This window comes from Apodemus sylvaticus, chromosome 5, assembly GCF_947179515.1.
Source record: "Apodemus sylvaticus chromosome 5, mApoSyl1.1, whole genome shotgun sequence".
NCBI lineage: Eukaryota > Metazoa > Chordata > Mammalia > Rodentia > Muridae > Apodemus > Apodemus sylvaticus.
Genome location: NC_067476.1, coordinates 15613961 through 15633026, shown reverse-complemented (window position 1 = coordinate 15633026; position 19066 = coordinate 15613961). Strand labels below are relative to the sequence as shown.

The 19066-nt window shown below is 37.1% G+C and overlaps 1 pseudogene; it reads right to left on the bottom strand.

The window, feature by feature from the left end:
* Positions 1-7391: 7391 nt before the first annotated feature.
* LOC127684048 (olfactory receptor 50-like) lies at positions 7392-8346 on the bottom strand (annotated as a pseudogene).
* Positions 8347-19066: the final 10720 nt, after the last annotated feature.

Here is a 19066-nt window from a genome sequence, read left to right as displayed (position 1 = left end):
AATCTTCCTGATGAACATCGATGCAAAAATACTCAACAAAATCCTGGCCAACCGAATCCAAGAGTGCATCAAAACGATAATTCACCACGAACAGGTAGGCTTCATCCCAGGGATGCAGAGATGGTTCAATATACAGAAATCCATCAATGCAAAACACTACACTAACAAACTAAAGGAAAAGAACTACATGGCCATTTAATTAGATTCTTTAATTCGATTTGACAAAATCCAGCATCCCTTCATGATAAAAGTCTTGGAGAGATTGGGAATCCAAGGCCCATACCTAAAGTTAGTGAAAGCAATATACTGCAAACTGGTAGCCAGCATCACATTAAACGGAGAGAAACTTGAAGCAATCTCACTAAAATTGGGAACCAGACAAGGCTGTCCACTTTCTCCCTCTCTATTGAATATAGTACTTTAAGTCCTAGCCAGAGCAATCAGGCAACGGAAGGAGGTCAAAGTATACAAATTGGAAAGGAAGAAGTAAAAATGTCACTATTTGCAGATGATATGATAGTATAATCAAATGACCCCAAGACTTCCACCAAAGAACTCCTAAATAACTTCAGCAAAGAGGCTGGATATAAAATTAACTCAATAACATCAGTAGCCTGACTCCCTGCCGCCATCTTTGCTCCCTGAGGGAGCAGACGGGCAGCATCAGGTTCACTGAGACAACCTGAGTATAATATTGCTTGGGGCAAGACACAGAAGGACTCCAATGGCACACAAGAGTGGGGCAGCACATCAGCAATCTGTGCCAGGGGAAACCCAGTCATCCAGTGGTGCAGATATAGCCTTACAGACTCACAGAAGGTTGAAGCACCAGCCAGTGACAAGACCAACTAGACCAACTAACACCAGTGAGAACCAGATGGCAAAAGGCAAATGTAGGAACATTACTAAAAGAAATCAAGGCAATGGGGCAGAATCTGAACCTACTTTCCCAATAACAGCAAGTCCTGGATACCCCAACACATCAGAAAAACAAGATTTGGATTTAAAATCACTGGTCTTGATGCTGTTAGAGGAACACAAGAAGGACATAAATAAATCTCTTAAAGAAATTCAGGACAAAATGAATCAAAAGTTAGAAGCCCTTACAAGGAAAACACAAAAATTATTTAAAGAAATTCAGGAGAATATGGGTCAAAAGATAGAAGCTAAAAAGGAGGAAATGCAAAAGTCACTTTAAAAAATAAAGGAGAAATTGAGTCAAAGGCAGAAATCATGAAAGAGAAAACACAAAAATCTCTTAAAGAATTACAGGAAACCACAAACAAGCAAGAAAGGAACTGAGCAAAACCATCCTGGATCTAAAAACAGAAGTAGAAATAACTAAGAAATCTCAAAGGGAGACAACTTTGGAGATAGAAAACCTTGGGAAAAAATCAGAGGCCATAGATGCAAATATCAACAACAGAATACAATGCATCAATTGGAAGAAAGAATCTCAGATGCTGAAGATACCATAGACACCATGGACTCAACAGTGAAAGAAAATGCAAAATGCAAAAACCTTGTAACCCAAATCATCCAGGAAATCCAGGACACAACGACAAGACCAAACCTAAGGATTATAGGTCTAGATGAGAGTGAAGATGTACAACTGAAAGGGCCAGCAAATATCTTCAACAAAATTATGAAAGAAAACTTCTCTAACCTAAAGAGAGAGATGTCCATGAATATATAAGAATCCTACAGAACTCCAAACAGACTGGACCAGAGCAGAAATACATCCAATCACATAATAATAATAATAATAATAATAATAACCCCAAATGTACTAAACAAAGAAAGAATATTAATGGCAGTAAGAGAAAAAGGCCAAGTAACATATAAAGAAAGACCTATCAGAATTACACCAGACTTCTCACCAGAGACCATGAAAGCTAGAAGACTCTGGACAGATCTCATTCAGACTCTAAGAGAATACAAATGCCAGCCAAGACTACTATACTGAGCAAAACCCTCAATTACTATAGATGGAAAAACCAAATATTCCACGACAAAACCAAATTTACCCAATATCTTTCCACAAACCCAGCCCTACCAGGATCACAGGGGGCAAACCCCAATACAAGGAGGGAAACTATACCCTGGAAAAAGCAAGATAATAAACTACCTTCATCAAACCCAAAAGACGATAACAACTCAAATATAAAATTAACATAAAAAATGACAGGAAGCAAAAATCACTATTCCTTAATATCTCTTAACATCAATGGACTCAATTCCCCAATAAAAAGACATAGACTAACAGACTGGATATGTAAATAGGACCCTACATTTTGCTGCATACAGGAAACACACCTCAGTGTAAAAGATAAACACTACCTTAGAGCAAAAGCCTGGAAGACAATTTTACAAGCAAATGGTCTCAGAAAACAAGATGGAGTAGCCATTCTAATATCAGATAAAATTGACTTTCAACCTAAAGACATCAAATGAGACACAGAAAGACACATCTTGCTGGTCAAAGGAAAAATCCACCAAGAAGAACTCTCAATTCTGAACATCTATGCTACAAATGCAAGAGCATCCTCATTCATAAAACAAACTTTACTAAAGCTCAAAGCACACATTGCACCTAACACAATAATTGTGGGTGACTTCAACACCCCATTCTCCTCAATGGACCAATCAGAAAAACAGAAACTAAACAGGGACACAGTGAAACTAATTGAAGCTTTGGACCATTTGGATTTAACAGATATATGTAGAACATGCCACCGTAAAGCAAAAGAATGTAACTTTTCCTCAGCACCTCATGGTACCTTCTCCAAAATTGATCATATGATTGGTCACAAGACAGACCTCAACAAATATAAGAAGATCAAAATAATCCCATACCTCCTATCAGAACACTATGGAGTAAAAGTGGTGATCAATAGCAACAAAAACAACAGAAAGCCCACATTCAGGTGGAAGCTGAACAACACTCTACTCAATGATAACTTGGTCAAGGAAGAAATAAAGAAAGAAATCAAAGAATTTTTAGAATTTAACGAAAATGAAAGCACAACATACTCAAATCGATGGAACACGATAAAAGCAGTGCTAACAGGAAAACTCATCTCCCTGAGTGCCTCCAAAAAGAAGCTGGAGACAGCATACACTAGCAGATTAAGGGAACAACTGAAATCCCTGGAACAAAAAGAAGCTAATTCACCCAGGAGGAGAAGAAGACAGGAAATCATCAAACTCAGCGCTGAACTCAATCAAGTAGAAACAAAGAAAACCATACAAAGAATCAACAAAACTAGGAGCTGGTTCTTTGAAAAAAATCAACAAGATAGATAAACCCTTAAGCAGACTAACCAAAGAGCACAGAGACAGTATCCAAATTAACAAAATTAAAAATGAAAAGGGAGGAAATTCAAAAAATCAGCAGACCTTACTACAAAAGCCTATACTCAACACAACTGGAAAATCTGGAGGAATGAACAATTTCCTAGACAAGATACCAAATACCAAAATTAAATGAGGATCAAACAGATCATTTAACAGTCCTATAACCCCTAAAGAAATAGAAGTAGGCATTGAAAGTCTTCCAATGAAAAAAAGCACAGGAACAGATGGTTTTAGTGCAGAATTCTATCATACCTTCAAAGATTTAACACCAATACTATTCAAACTATTCCACAAAATAGAAACAGAAGGAACACTACCCAACTCTTTCTAGGAAGCCACAATTATGCTTATACCAAAAGCACACAAAGATGCAACAAAAAAGAGAACTTCAGAACAATTTCCCTTATGAATATCGATGCGAAAAATACTCAATAAAATTTTTGCCCACCGAATCCAAGAACACATCAAAATGATAATCCATCATGATCAAGTAGGCTTCATCGAAGGGATGCAGGGAAGGTTCAATACACGGAAATCCATCAATGCTATACACTACATAAGCAAACTCAAAGAAAAAAACACGTGGTCATTTCATTAGATGCTGAAAAAGCATTTGAAAAAATTCAGCATTCTTTCATACTAAAAGTCTTGGAAAGAACAGGAATTCAAGGCCTATATCTAAACAGTAAAAGCAATATACAGCAAACTGGTACCAACATTAAATATGGAGAGAAACTTGAAGCAATCCCACAAAAAATCAGGGACTAGACACGACTGCCCCCTTTCTTCATATCTTTTAAATATAGTACTTGAAGTTCTAGCTAGAGCAACTAGACAACATCAAGACGTCAAAGGGATACAAATTGAAAAGGAAAAAGTCAAACTATCACTATTTGCAGATGATATGATAGTATACATAAGTGAGGCAAAAAACTCCACCAGAGAACTCCAACTGATAAACAAGTTGAGCAAAGTGGCTGGTTATAAAATCAACTCAAGCAAATCAGTAGCCTTCCTATACACAAAGGATAAGCACGCTGAGAAAGAAATTAGGGAAAGGACACCATTTACAATAGCCACAAACAATATAAAGTATCTAGGTGCTAATTTAACCAAGTAAGCGAAAGATCTGTAAGACAAGAACTTCAAGTCTCTGAAGGAAGGACATCAAAGAAAACCTCAGAAAATGGAAAAATCTTCCATGCATCATGGGTTGGCAGGATTAATATAGTAAAAATGGCCATCTTGCCAAACGCAATAAATAGATTCAATTCAACCCCCATCAAAATCCCAACTCAGTTCTTCATAGAGTTAGAAAGAGCAATTCTCAAATTCATCTGGAATAACAAAAAACCCAGGAGAGCTAAAACTATTCTCAACAGTAAAAGAACTTCTGGAGCCGGGGGGGGGGGGGGGGGGGGGGGGGAGGGGGGGGGGCAGCATCCCGGACTTCAAGCAGTACTACAGAGCAATAGTGTTTAAAACTGTATGGTATTAGTACAGTTACAGGTGGGTAGATCAATGGAATAGAATTGAAGACCCAGAAGCGAACCCACACATCTATGGTCATTTGATCTTCCACAAAAAAGCTAAAACCTTCCAGTGTAAAAAAGATAGCCTTTTCAACAAATGGTGCTGGTTCAACTGGAGGTCAGCCTGCAGAAGAATGTGAATTGATCCACCCTTATCTCCTTGTACTAAGCTCACCTCCAAGTGGATCAAGGGACATCCACATAAAACCAGACACACTGAAACTAATAGAAAAGAAACTGGGGAAAACCCTTGAGGACATGGGCACGGGGGAAAGTTCGTGAACAGAACACCAATAGCTTATGCTCTAAGATCAAGAATTGACAAATGGGACCTCATAAAATTATAAAGTTTCTGTAAGGCAAAGGACCATGTCAAAAGGACAAAATGGCAACCAACAAATTGGGAAAAGATCTTCATCAACCCTATATCCGATAGAGGGCTAATATCCAATATATACAAAGAACTCAAGAAGTTAGATGTTTTCAGCTCCTTTGTTGAAGATCAAGTGACCATAAGTGGGTGTGTTCATTTATGGGTCCTATTCCATCAATCCACTTGCCTGTCATTGTACCAATACCATGCACTTTTTATCACTATTGCTCTGTAGTAATGTTTGAGGTCTGGGATACTGATTCCCCCAGAAGTTCTTTTACTGTTGAGAATAGTTGTAGCTATCCTGGGTTTTTTGTTATTCCAGATGAATTTGAGAATTACTCTTTCTAACTCTATGAAGACCTGAGTTGGGATTTTGATGGGGATTGTATTGAATCTGTAGATTGGTAGAGTTTTTTGGGTCACTTAAGTATACTATCATATGATCTGCAAATAGTGTTAGTTTGACTTCTTGCTTTCCAATTTGCATCCCTTTGACCTCCTTATGTTGTCTAATTGCTCTAGCTAGGTCTTCAAGAACTATATTGAAAAGATATGGAGAGCAGCCTTGTCTAGTCCCTGATTTTAGTGGGATTGCTTCAGCTTTCTCCCCATTTAGTTTGATGTTGGCTAGATATAAAAATATCTATCAGAGTAATTGGCTAACATTATTGACACTAAATATGTTTGTCTTGGAGGTCAGCATTTCAGATGGAAATAGAGGGCAATGTATTTATGAAATTAAAATTGGAGTCCATTTCATTTTAGAACACAGTGTAGTTGGGTTAAATTTTCTAGTATAACTTTTTCAGGTTTTCATACAAATATTGTTTTTCCATTATTTCTACTAGCCCATACACTTGGGCACCCAACCACTATAAAGAATAGACTGATGCCACATAAATATAACACCACATGAAAGACAATTCTAAAATATTTCTTCCTACTTTTATACTTTACATAAACTTCATCTTCTTAAACAAAGATGTTTCCAAAGCCCTTTTCACCACCTAGAACCTGTGTCCATCTTGTCCAGCTGATATCAATGGACCACTGAGTTTCAGAAAAAAAACAAGGTAACTGCATAGTTAATATTAATCTAAGAATATATTGCAAAAAAAGAACAATGAGGAACAAATTCAAAACAATGAACAAACTATGTAGGAAAAAGGAAAAGCTGGTAGTGCATATGAAATTTGAGCAAACGAGGGAACTTTAATATTGACTTCATAGTGGAGGGATAAGGGGTGATGATGGAATGCAATATACAAAAGTAGTATAGGAACTAACTCTGAGTTCTTATACTACAAAATATGACAAAAATTTAGGAGACAGTCCCATTCATTTTACAACATACATTACACAACACATATATGTATCTAAACATCTCTTAGGTGTATCTTCATGTGTCAATAAAAATGAAAAGTGTATTATGAACAAGAGGCTGGAAAACTCCATGCATGACTGGAGGTCTCAGGATGGTGACTACAATGTGTACATAAGAAGCCTAAATATATGAATGAGAGGCTAATGAACCCCACCTTGCAGTAAACATAACCAGTTCATTGGTGGTATATCTGAGATATAGTATTTATTTAAGCTTACTATCTACTGAAAATTTAAAATATTGCTGAATTAAATACAAAAAATAAGATCAAGCTGTGCATAGTGGTTCATGCCAATAATCCCAGCATTCAGGAGGCAGACGTGAGCTGATCTCTACTGGATCAAGGAAACCTTATCTATATTCCAAATTCAAAACATCTAGATCTACATAAAGAAACATTGCCTGTGGAAAAAAATAAAAATGAAAATAATCTTATCTAAAGAGTTTTTCATGAGATAGGAGAAAAAGGTTTTTCTCCACAAATTATATGCTATCCAAATGAAAAAGAAGACTATTATGTTGAAATTTAAAAATTTTTGGGAAAGATATGTGCAAAGGGAAACACAGAAAGGATTTATATGTGTATGTGTTGGAAACCCCTTTCCCAATATTATCAAGATCAAGAAAAGAGGTAAGTGTAACACTCAAGATATAATATGCATGTTCAGAGTAAAATATCAGAATAAAGTATCGGAATAAAATAAAAGATGGACATTCTGAAAGAAGATATTATATGTGCCAATCAAAGAGAAGTCCTAGGCAGCAAATGGGAAGAGAAGATGCATGATTTAGTTCTCCTGAGGATATTTCTCAGTGCTCGTTTCATATCCCATTTCCTCAGACTATAAATAAAGGGATTCGGCATGGGTGTGGCTACAGGGTACAGCATAGCCACGATGGCATTATTGTCATTAATGTTGAAGATGAGGGGACAAAATATAGTTCAATGATGGCTCCATAGTAAAGGAAACCACACAGATGTGAGATACACATGTGTGGCTTGGCAGATTCTCTTCATGGAGGAGATTTCAGAATGGTGACTCTAGTGTGGCCATAAGAGACCAGAATGTATATGAATGGCACGCTAATGACCATACCATCTAAAACAAGAATGACCAGTTCATTGATGGTAGTGTCTGAGCTGAATAGCTTCATCAAAGTAGAGAAGTCACAGAAATAGTGGGGAATGGTATTGTTTCTAAAGTGAGATAGGCGAGCCAAGAGAAGGGTGTGCACAGAGGAATTTGCAGAGGATAAGGCCCAGGACACAACTACTAGAAGGACACAGAGGTTCTGGTCCATGATGGTGATATAGTGTAGAGGATGGCAGATGGTCATATACCTATCATATGCCATGGAGGTAATTGCAAAGCTATCAATGCTTCCAAAAACTGTGAAAACATACACCTATAAAATGTACCTGGTAGATGTTATGGAATGACTGTGTGTCAGCATATTTACAAGCATCTTTGGAGTTGTGACTGATAAGAAAGAGATGTCTGTGAAGACCAAGTGACTGAGGAAGAAGTACATAGGGTATGGAGGTTTGAGTCCATTCTTATGAGCAGGATGATGAGCAGGTACACCAGCACAGTTGTCAGGTATATGGACAGGAAGAGGGCACAGTACATGCCTTGGTCCTCTGCTCAAATGGGGAGCCCCAGGAAGATGAACTCAGACACAGTGCTCTCATCCATCCTCAAGCTCTTAGTCTTCTGCCGTGAGTGAAATAAGAAATTGGGAAGAAAAAGAAGTGATTTTGACCAATAAACTGTGGAAACAGTTTAGGAATCACTAGTACTGAAAATAAAATTAGTTTGGGTGTTTTAATCTAAATAGGAAGAGTTTTGTCATAGTAATAAACTAGTGATATTTTCAAAAAAGGCATACAATCTGCCAACCTTGAAAATAACTAAATGTCTTTGAGGGGAAAACAAGAAAATTCAGAACAATTAGCAAATCAGACCCATTTCCATATCAGGGTACCCGGATTTCACCAAGACAATTTTAAATTAAGGAATTAGCATGTAGATTGTTAACAGGAAATCTAGAATTAAACATGATTTTAATCTGTTTAACCTTTATTGAATGCACTTGCCTAAGGCTTTCTACAAATTAAATCCAAGTATTGCAACCCAAAGAGCTTCTTTGGATCAGTAAAATGTTAGGATCTGAGGGAAATTAGTAAAAGTAGCATGTGCAGATAGTCAAAGCCTTAAGGGCATAAGTCTGTGCCAATATTACGATGCTGTACCAATAACAACATGTAAAGTAACTATGGGTTCTACATGTAGTAACAGTTTCTCTCTTCCTTGGCTGCATCACATGACACTGATTCCATGTTAACATCCTCAGCACAAACCTAAACATTGCATTCAAGTATACAAAACACCTGTAAATACTTGACTTTCCTGCCACAACTTAGATCTGACAAGACTATTCCTTGGGTTTTCCTAGCAAAAGAAAATTTTACCAGTTTTATTTTTCACTTGGGTTTTTAAGTCAGACTATTTTTGCATGATTTCTTACATCTTTTCTCTTTTGGTAACCTAACATTCGCTCTCTTTTCTGTAATAATTCCCTACACAAATGAGCAATTACTAAACAATAGGAAAAGGAACATGATAAAATTAAAGCAGATATCATAGCTGCTGAGAGAGCTCTGTGGTTATATCCTATTTTAAAACTCGTTAGTGGCCAGTTTGTCTTTGTGATTGGCAATAATCACCATTTGCCTCTTCACCCTCTCAAAGCCTTAACTACAGTTAATCTATGATGTCTTCCAACTTGGTCAATAACATTTTTAAAATGACTATGTATCATCAGTCACACTCTGTAGAAAAATCGGTTAATATGCTATTCTTGAAACTAATTATAATCCATTTCTTATTCATTTTTGTGTCAATAATAATTACTTTATCACCATGAAAATTTTAATTATCTTTCTGTCCATGGGTAGATAGTTTTTTTCTCTTAAAGGAAGTAAAAATATCATATTATAAAATCTAAGATTGACATGGAAATTATTTCTGACAAAATTGAAGAAATATATAGAAAAGCATGTTAAAATTGACAATTTTCATGGAAAATTAAAGAGTAAAATGGTAGATATAAAAATGTTGCTAAATTAATTGAAAAGGGAAGGAGAAACAATTTATGATAGAATTGAAAATTCACGTGGAAAATATTTCTGGTAAAATTGTAGAAAATATAGAATAACATGTTAAAATTGAAGATTATCATGGACAATTATACAGATAAAATAGTAGGCCTAAAAACATTTCTAAGTTAATTAAAAGTGGAATTATAAACATTTTCTGATAAAACTGAAGATTTACATGGAAAGTATCTCTGATAAAATTGAAAAAATATATAGAAAAACACATTAAGAATGACTATTTCGAAGTAGACGTTAATAGTCTCCCATCAAAAAAGAGCCCAGGACCAGATGGGCTTAGCAGGAAATTCTATCAGATCTTCAAAGAAGAGCTAATGCTGATACTCTTCAAACGATTGCACAAAATAGAAACTCGGGAAACACTACCCAACTCATTCTGTGAAGCCACAATAATGCTTATATCTAAACCACACAAAGACCAAACAAGGAAGGAGAACTTCAGACCAATCTCCATCATGAAAATCGATGCAAAATTACTCAACAAAATTCTGGCCAACCAAATCCAAGAATGCATCAAAACTATAATTTGCCACATTGAGGTAGGCTTCATCCCAGGGATGCAGAGATGGTTCAATATAGAGAAATCCATCAATATAGTCCACTACATAAACAAACTCAAGGAAAAAAAAAACACATGGTCATTTCATTAGATGCTGAAAAGCCTTTTGACAAAATCTAGCATCTCTTCATGCTAAAAGTCTTGGAGAGATTGGGAATCCAAGGCCCATAACTAAACATAGTGAAAGCAATATATTGCAAACCAGTAGCCAACATCAAATTAAATGGACAGAAGCTTGAAGGAATCCCACTAAAATCAGGGATCAGACAAGACTGCCTACTCTCTCCCAATTTACCTATTCAGTATAGCACTTGAAGTCCTAGCCAAAGCAATCAGGCAACAAAAGGAGGTCAAATGTATACACATTGGAAGGGAAGAAGTCAAAATATCACTATTTGCAGATGATACGATCATATACTTAAGCAACCCCAAAACTTTCACCAGAGGACTCCTAAACCTGAAAAACAACTTCAGCAAAGTGGCTGGATATAAAACTAACTCAAACAAATCAGTGGCCTTCCTCTACTACTCAAAGAATAAACAAGCTGAGAAAGAAATTAGGGAAATGACACCCTTCACAATAGTGCCAAATAATATTTCATACCTTGGTATGACTCTAACAAAGCCAATGACAGATCTGTATAGCGTGAACTTCAAGCCTCTAAAGAAAGAAAAGATCTCAGAAGATGGAAAAATCTCCCATACTCATGGATTGGCAGGAATAATATGGTAAATGACCATCTTGCCAAAAGCAATCTACAGATTCAATGCAATCCCCATCAAAATTCCAAATCAATTCTTCATTTATATAGAAAGAGCAATTCTCAAATTCATCTGGAATAACAAAAAAGCCAGGATAGTAAAAACTATTCTCTACAACAAAAAAATCTCCTGGGGAAATCACCATCTCTGACCTCAAACTCTACTACAGAACTATAGTGAAAAAAACTGTTTGCTATTGGTATGGAGACAGGCAGGAAGATGAATGAAATAAAATTGAAGACCCAGAAAAGAACCAACACACATACGGTTACTTGATAATTTACAAAGGAGCTAAAAACATCCAGTGGGGGAAAAACATTTTTAAGAAACGGTGCTGGATCAACTGGAGGTCATCATGTAGAAAAATGCTAATTGACCATCGTTATTTCCTTGTACAAAGCTCATGTTGAAGTGGATCAAGGAACTACACATAAAATCAGACACACTGAAGCTTATAGAGGAGAAAGTGGGGATGAATCTTGAACACATGGGCACAGGGGGAAAGTTCATGAATAGAACACCAATGGCTTATGCTCTAAGAAAAAGAATTGACAAATGGGACCTCACACCTTAAAAAATGTTCAACATCATTAATCATTAGGGAAATGCAAATCAAAACAACCCCGAGATTTCACCTCACACCAATCAGAATGGCTAAGGTAAAAACAATCAGGAGACAGCAGGTGTTGGCGAGGATGTGGAGAAAGAGGAACACTCCTCCACTTCTGGTAAGATTGCAAGATGGTGCAACCACTTTGGAAATCAGTCTGGCGGTTCCTCAGAAATCTGGGCATGACATTTCCAAAGGACCCTGCTATACCACTCCTGGGCATATACCCAGAGGATTCCCTGGCATGCAATAAGGACACATGCTCCACTATGTTCATAGCAGCCCTATTTGTAGTAGCCAGAAGCTGGAAAGGACCCAGATGTCCCTCAACAGAGGAATGGATACAAAAAAAATGTGGTATATTTACCCAATGGAGAACTAATCACCTATTAGAAACAATGAATTCATGAAATTCTTAGACAAATGGATGGAGCTGGAGAGCATCATACTAAGTGAGATAACCCAGTCCCAAAAGATCAATCATGGTATGCACTCACTGATAAGTGGATATTAGCCTAGAAACTTTGAATACCCAAGACATAATCCACATATTAAATGATGTCCAAGAAGAATGAAGGAGACTCAGTGCAGCAGTATAGGGCAATAACAGAACAGGGAAGTGAGAAGGGGCAGATGGAGGAACAGGGGGAGGGAAGAGGGCTTATGGGACTTTTAGGAAGTGGGGAGCCAGAAAAGGGGAAATCATTTGAAATGTAAATAAAGACTATATCGAATAAATAAAAACTTAAAATAAATAAATAAATAAATAAATAAATAAATAAATAAATAAATAAAACCATGCACACTTTGGAAAAAAAAACTGAAAGCTTCTGTAAGGCAAAGGACACAGTCAATAAGACAAAACATAAACCCACGAAATGGGAAAAGATCTTTACCAATCCTATACCCAATAGAGGGCTAATACCCAGTATATACAAAGAACTCAAGAAGTTAGTCTCCAGAGAGTCAAATAACCCTACTAAAAATGGGGTACAGAGCTAACCAGGGAATTCTCAACTGAGGAAACTGGAATGGTTCTAAAGCACCTAAAGAAATGTTCAGCATCCTTAGTTATCAGGGAAATGCAAATCAAAACAACACTGAGATTTCATCTCACCCTGCTCAGAATGGCTAAGATGAAAAACTCAGGGGACAGCAGATGCTAGAGAGGATGTGGGGATACAGGAACACTTCTCCATTGTTGGTGGGATTGCAAGCTGGTAAAACCACTCTGGAAATCAGTTTGGCAATTCCTCAGAAAACTAGACATAGTACTATCTGAGGACCCAGCTATACCACTCATGGGTGTATACCCAGAAGATTCTTCTACATGTAATAAGCTCCTACACATGTTCCACTATGTTCATAGCTGCCTTATTTATAATAACCAGAAGCTGGAAAGAACCCAGATGTCCTTCAACAGAGTAATGGATACAGAAACTGTGTTATATACACAATGGAGTTCTATTCAGCTATTAAAAACAATGAATTCATAAAATTCTTAGGCAAATGGATAGAACTAGAAAGGGTCATCGTGAATGAGGTAACCCAATCACAAAAGAATGCACATGGTATACACTCACTAATAAGTGGATGTTAGTCCAAATGTTCAAAATAAACAAGTTAAAATTTACAGAACACAGGAAGCTCAAGAAGAAGGAGGACTGAAGTGAGGGTGCTTTGGTTTCTCTGAGAAAGGGAACAAAATACTCACAGGAGCAATGAAGGTGATCAAGTATAGAGCAGAGACTGAAGTAAAGGCCACCCAGAGACTGTCTGACATGGGGATTCAGCCTATAAATAGTCACCAAACCCCTGTCACTATTATGGACAACAAGAAGTGCATACCAAAAGGAGCATTCCCTGGTTGTCTCTGGAGGGACCCTGTCAGAGCCTTACACATACAGAGGCAAATGTTAGCAGCCAACCATTGGTCTTGGCATGGGCTCCCCAATGGAGGAGTTGGAGGGTGGTCTGAAGGACCTGAAGGGGTCTACAACCCCATGGAAATAAAAACGATGCAGGCCACCCAGAAGCCTCAGGACTCCCAGGGACTAAACCATCAACCAAGGGGTACACAGGGTTCCAGCCAAAAATGTGCCAGAGGAATGCCTTGTTGGGCATCAGTGGGAGGAGTGGTCCTTGGTCAGGTGAAGACTTAATAGATGCCCCAACAAAGAGAATTCGAGGGACATGGTGGTAGTGGGTTAGATGGAGGGGCATATATTTGGAGGCAGGGGGTGGGAGGAGGGGTTGGGGGTTTTCGGGGAGGGGAGAAACCAGAAAAGGTTTTACCATTTGAGATATAATGAAGATTATATTCAACTATATATACATACATATACATATATGTATGAATATATATATATATATAATAAAAGGAAAGAAAAGTTGACTATTTCATGGAAAAATTATATAAATAAAATGGCAGTCCTAAAAATATTCTTTATCAAAAGTAGATGTTTTCTGATAAAATTGAAGATTTACATGGAAAATATTTCTATAAAATTGAAGAAATATATAGAAAGCCATGTTAAAATTGAAGATTATCATGGAAAACAATACAGATAAAATAGTAGACATAAAAACAGTACTAAATTAATTGAAAGAGGAATTATAAACATTTTCTGATAAAATTGAAGATTTGCATGGAAAATATTTCTGATAAAATTGAAGAAATAAATAGAAAAATGTGTTAAAATTGAAGATTATCATGGAAAACAATAGTTAAAATGGTAGACATAAAAACAGCACTAATATAATTGAAAGAAGAATTACAAACATTTTCTGATAAAATTGAAGATTTAGATGAAATATATTTCTATTAGTCTATGCCTTTTTATTGGGAAATTGAATTCATTGATGTTAGAGATATTAAGGAATAGTGATTGTTGCTTCCTGTTATTTTTGATGTTATTTTTATGTTTGTGTGATCATTTTCTTTTGGGTTTGTTGGAAGAAGATTGCTTTTTCTAAGATGTAGTTTCCCTCTGTGTGCTGGCGTTTTCATCTATTATCCTTTGTAGGGATGGATTTGTAGAAAGATATTCTGCAAATTTGGTTTTATCATGGAAACCATCTATGGTGATTGAGAGTTTTGCTGGGTATAGCAGTCTGAACTGGCATTTGTATTCTCTTAAGGTCTGTATGAGATCTGCCCAGGATTTTCTAGCTTTCATTATCTCAGGTGAGACGTCTTGTGTAATTCTGTAGGCCTGCCTTTATAACGTACTTGACCTTTTTTCCTTACAGCTTTTAATATTCTTTCTTTGTTTAGTGCATTTGGCGTTTTGATTACTATGTGCCGGGAAGACTTTCTGGTCTGGTCCAGTGTGTTTGGAGTTCTGTAGGCTTCTTGTATGTCCATGGGCATCTCTTTCTTGAAGTTAGGAAATTTTTCTTCTCTAATTTTGTTGAAGATATTTACTGGTCCTTTAAGTTGTAAATCTTTGCTCTCTTTTATACCTATAATCCTTAAGTTTGGTCTTTTCATTTTGTACTGGATTTCCTGGATGTTTTTGGTTACAACCTTTTTGAATTTTGCATTTTCTTTGACTGTTGAGTCAGTGCTTTCTATGGTATCTTCTGCATCTGAGATTCTCTATTCTATCTCTTTTATTCTGCTGTTGATGCTTCCATCCATGACTCCTTACTTCTTTCCTAGGTTTTCTATGTTCAGTGCTGTTTCCCTTTGTGATTTCTTTATTGTTTCTAAGTCTATTTTTAGATCCTGGATGGTTTTATTCAATTCATTCCACTGTTTGTTTGTGCTTTCCTGTAATTCTTTAAGGGCTTCTACCTGTTTATCTGCATTGTCCTGTATTTATTTAAGGGAGTTATTTATGTCCTTCTTGAAACCCCGTATCAGCATCTCGAGCTGTGATTTTAAATCCAAATCTTGCTTTTCTGGTGTGTGGGGGTGTCCAGGACTTGCTGTTGTGGGAGAATTGGGTTCAGATGGTGCCATGTTGACTTGATGTCTTGATTTCTGTTGGTAGTGTTCCTACGTTTGCCTTTCACCATTTGATTATATCTGGTGTTAGTTGGTCCTGCTGACTCTGGTTGGTGTTTGTCCCTCCTGTAGGCCTGCAAGACTGTCTCACCACTCCTGGGTGACCAGATCTCCCCTGGCACAGTGTGCTGTAGCACTGCCCAGCTCCTGAGTGCTGGTGGGGTCCTATGGAACCTGTCCGAGTTTTTCAAGCATTCTAATGCTTGTTTCTCTTGTTTGTACCTGCCAGCTCAGTGGCTGGGGAGAAGATGGTGGCCTCACCTCTAAACATGGGAGTCAAATCACTCCTTGCAGAGCAGTTCTCTTCTGGCAGGATAGGTGCACAGACAGCTATGGTGCTGCCCAGCTCCTAGGTACAGGTGGGGCACTGATGATCCCTGTCCTAGATGTTCTAGCACTCTGGTGCTCCCTGAGTTCCTGGCTATACCTAACAACTCAGTCGCTGGAGAGAAGAGGGTGCCCTCACATCTAAATGTGGGAGTCAAGAATCCATTCCTCCCTTTTTAAATGGTAATTTATATTCCATATGGTGGTATGTTGGAAGTATTTAATTTGATTTTACAGGGAGATATAAAGAAGAAATTGCTTTGAGTCTCAGAAAACACTTTGGACTTTTACACAATGTTGATACTATTAAGGATGAACACCAATAGCTTACGCTCTAGGATCGAGAATTGACAAATGGGACCTCATAAAATTACAAAGTTTCTGTAAGGCAAAGGACACTGTTAAAAGGACAAAACGTCAACCAAAAGATTGGGAAAGGATCTTCACCAACCCTAAATCCGACAGAGGGCTAATATCTAATATATACAAAGAACTCAAGAAGGTAGAACCCAGAGAACCAAATAACCCTATTAAAAATGGGGTACGGAGCTAAACAAAGAATTGTCACATGAAGAACTTCGGATGGCTGAGAAGCACCTTAAGAAATGTTCAACATCATTAGTCATTAGAGAAATGCAAATCAAAATAACCCTGAGATTTCACCTCACACCAGTCAGAATGGCTAAGGTTGGAAACTCAGGAGATAGCAGGTGTTGGCAAGGATTGGAGAAAGAGGAACACTCCTCCACTTCTGGTGGGATTGCAAGATGGAACAACCACTTTGGAAATCAGTCTGGTGGTTCCTCAGAAATCTGGGCATGACATTTCCGGAGGACCCTGCTATATCACTCCTGGGCATATACCCAGAGGATTCCTCGGCATGCAATAAGGACACATGTTCCACTATGTTCATAGCAGCCCTATTTGTAGTAACCAGAAGCTGGAAAGAACCCAGGTGTCCTTCAACGGAGGAATGGATACAAAAAAAGTGGTATATTTATACAATGGAGTACTATTCAGCCATCAGAAACAATGAATTCGTGAAATTCTTAGACAAATGGATGGATCTGGAGAACATCATACTAAGTGAGGCAACCCAGTCTCAAAAGATCAATCATGGCATGCACTCACTGATAAGTGGATATTAGCCTAGAAATGTGGAATACCCAAGACATAATCCACATATTAAATGATGTCCAAGAAGAACAGAGGAGTGGCCCCTGGTTCTAGAAGGACTCAGTGTAGCAGTATAGGGCAATACCAGAACAGGGAAGTGGGAAGAGTTGAATGGGGGAATAGAGGGAAGGAAGAGGGTTTATGGAACTTTCAGGGAGTGGGGAGCCAGAAAAGGGGAAATCATTTGAAATGTAAATATAACATATATCGAATAAATACAAAAAAAATAAAAAGGATGATTGAAACATCTTTTTAAATTGAACAAAATACATTTTGCATTATGATATAGAGAGAAGACTTCTGTGGAGTCCAAGAAGTGGAATGTAGTTGTTCTAAAGCCCCCTATAGTCTCAAGCATTGGTAATACACAAATAACTAATACATTTCACAAGGGGAATTTTATACATGATACTGTGAATTCAAAAAGCTCATGTCAGTGAAGCCCATGAGCCTTAAGGGGGAATGTTCTATTGCTATTTTTCTAAGTGGCCATGTTATGAAAATTCTTCCTAAATATTAATGTTTATACCCATATATTTATGCTGTTTGTACCATTGAACAGTTCTTTCTTCAGTTTAGTGGTTAATGCAGAGGCTTCTAACCTCTCCTCATCCTATACTCAGGTAATATCACTGAAGAGAGGACAAAAATAATACAAGAACCAGAGAAGTATGGAGAAAGTTATGAAATGGTTTCTTCTAGACTTCAAATGACCATTACACATGTGAAAGCACAGTAGCTATGGTTACCTTATCTGCACAAGGTTCACACAAGATCAGTATAGGTAGGATCCCAGCAAGGGTAGGAGTTTCAGAGGTCCCATCCATTTCACAGTAGCTATAGGTAGATAATAGCTAATGAGGGAGGGTCATGTTTCTTTGCAAGTCTTGCTGCTGATACATTCCCCAGTTCACAATGGAAGGTCCCACACCCTTGTGCATATTGGCAGTACTAATTTGACTCTGTAAGGAAGACATAGTACCTTCCTCATTTGAGGAGCTGGAGATAAATAGTGGGGGTTTGTATGATAAAAATACATTGCAAACATATATGAAATGTTCAAATAATAAGTTCAAAATATTATTTTGTAAAAGATAAAATTATCAAGAGTTGTTCATTAGCAAATACTGAAATTATGTAACTTGTGGCATGAATAGAAATGGAGATTATTGTGTTAGGTGACCCAGACTTCCAATGACAAGCTTCACAAATATTCTTTCATATGTAATTAAAAAACAGGGTGTAAAAATAAAAAGAGGACATTCAGGAATGGTGAATAAATGGAAGAGAAACTAACAGAGGAAGTCAGCATCCTCAAACTACATTATATGCATTACAAAGATAACTAAAAACTTATCACCTTGAGACAGGAAGGGTGGTGAATGTCATTAATCCTGGCACTCAAGAGTCAACTCCAGACAGATATCTATAAACTAAAGACTGGCATATTCTACATGAACTACATGATCTAAATGCTCTGTATTAACCAAAGATTCAATCTGGTCTCAGTGACTGTGGTGTTCACAGCTTTGTTGACGGCTTTCACAGCTGTGTCCAAGCCCATATGGTAAGACCCTGTCTCAAAAACAAACAAAATTCCATCATTTTGTATAATTAATATAGACTCTTAAAAAATAGCCAAGACACTATCTTCAAGAGTAAAAAAGATATATTTATAAGGGACCAAAGAAACTTCAGCACTTTCAGTACTGCTTTCTATCACTTAAGAATGATGATTTTTTAATGAGTTTTTAATAGTATTAGTTAAAATTACACATATATGAATATATGTG